Source organism: Octopus bimaculoides, chromosome 20, assembly GCF_001194135.2.
Source record: "Octopus bimaculoides isolate UCB-OBI-ISO-001 chromosome 20, ASM119413v2, whole genome shotgun sequence".
Classification (NCBI taxonomy): Eukaryota; Metazoa; Mollusca; class Cephalopoda; order Octopoda; family Octopodidae; genus Octopus; species Octopus bimaculoides.
Window position 1 is genome coordinate 14,637,705 of NC_069000.1, and position 2,328 is coordinate 14,640,032.

Sequence of the window (2,328 nt, forward strand, 5' to 3'; positions counted from 1 at the left end):
TATATATATATATATATATATATATATATATGCATACATGTGTGTGTGTGTGTGTGTGTGTGTGTGTGTGTGTGCATGGAATAAGAGAGAGTTTTTTGTCTACCAAATTTCACTCAAGGAGCATTGGTCAACCTCACGCTATAGTAGAAAACACTGTGTCAAGATACCACATGCTAAGTGAATGAATAAGAAACCGTGTGGTTCCAAAACAAATTCCTTGACCACATAGTCTACAGAGAAGGAACCAATGTCTTTTGGCAGATAAGTCTATATCTCACCTGACACCTTTAATTATTTAATAACCTCGTAATCTTTATTAATTGCAACTGAGAAAGCTCCAGCTGTTTATGACCTTGTATATCTTTCAAGGAAGAACTGAGTTTTGAGGTAAAGAAGATTTAAAACAACACTTCCCCAATAAAACAACACTTCTCTAATAAAACAATTGATGGGTAGAAATATTAATTCTTTGAGAATATTTCATATATGCTGTCTAAATCCCTACATACAACCCAGATAGGTTTAATTTATCCTTAGTTTATAACTTTGATTTACCTAAAGTTGTTGTTGTTATTATTATTTAATATCAGGAAAGGCATCCAGCTGTAGAACCCAAGCTGAAAACAGATTATGCTGCAAGAGATTACACATTACACATTACGTAGAGGCAAATTACACATTACACATACACGGAGGCAAACACACACACACACACACACACACAACACACACACACACACACATACACACACATATGCAGAAATATACTGGTAGAGAGTGAGTGAGTGAGAGAGGTGGGGAGAGAGAAATTACACATACACACAAACAGAGGCAAGCATACACACACACACACACACACACACACACACACACACACACGTGCAGAAATATACTGAACATGAGAGTGAATGAGAGAGTGTGGGGGAGAAGAGAGGAAGATTACACATACACACAAACATAGAGGCAAACACACACGCACACACACACACACATGTGCAGAAATATACTGAGCAAGAGAGAGTGAGAGAGAGAGAGAGAGACAGAGAGACAGAGATTACAGATACACACAATCATAGAGGCAAATACACACATACACACACACCCACATACACACACACCCACATACACACACACAGTCACACACACACACACACACACACAGACATGCAGAAATTTACTGAGCAAGAGAAAATTGGGGAGAGAGAGAGAGAGAGAGATTACACATTCACACAAACATAACTGAGTGTTAACACACACATGAACAGAGAGAAGGGGTAAGAATGTGAAAGTCATTAAAATGAGAGAAACCTCGAAACATTTCATGTCAAATAGGTCAAACATTTCATGTCAAATAGGTCAAACATTTCATGTCAAATAGGTCAAACATTTCATGTCAAATAGGTCAAACATTTCATGTCAAATAGGTCAACATCAAATCAGAAATACTGAATAGGCAGCACCAAAATGGCTTCACCAAAATGTCTCATACCCTATCAAACTGTACTGAGACACCTTATACTCAGCGTGAGTTGGACTTATGAGTTACACTCAAATGTTTGATTGATTAATCCTTTAACATTTAAATTGACCATAGGCGCAGGAGTGGTTGTGTGGTAAATAGCTTGCTTATCAATACATGGTTCCGGGTTCAGTCCCACTGCGTGGCACCTTGGGCAAGTGTCTTCTACTATAGCCTAGGGCCGACCAAAGCCTTGTGAGCGGATTTAGTAGACGGAAACTGAAAGAAGCCTGTCGTATATATGTATATATGTATGTGTATATGTTTGTGTCTGTGTTTGTCCCCTCAACATCGCATGACAACCGATGCTGGTGTGTTTACGTCCCCGTAACTTAGCGGTTCGGCAAAAGAGATCGATAGAATAAGTACTAGGCTTCCAAAGAATAAGTCCTGGGGTCGATTTGCTCAACTAAACGGCAGTGCTCCAGCATGGCCGCAGTCAAATGACTGAAACAAGTAAAAGAGTAAAAGAGTATATCCAGCCCAAATATTCTACTTGTTTTATGTTAAAATTAATGACATCCAACCTCTCACACCTACTCTACAATGTCATTCTAAAAATATACACACTCATTTCACAACCATTCTACAACCTTCTGAAAATAAGCAATCATTTCATCGAAATTTCAAAGCTACACATAATGCATGATTAATTGAAAATAATGTGGACCGGCATTATATTTGACAGAGAAATCTGAAGGCAAAATGGTTAATTCCAGCTACCTTATGTATGGCTGACTGAGACCATACTCAACAAGAAACAAAAATGAATTACTTTCTGTGAGAAGGAGAGAGAGAGAGAGAGAGAG

At 38.3% G+C, this 2,328-nt stretch overlaps 1 protein-coding gene across 6 annotated transcripts in view; it reads left to right on the top strand.

Moving 5' to 3' along the window:
• The window catches only part of LOC106872148 (monocarboxylate transporter 12), a 40,558-nt gene that overhangs the window by 28,421 nt on the left and 9,809 nt on the right, over positions 1–2,328 (top strand). The gene's annotated exons all lie outside the window — the stretch shown is intronic.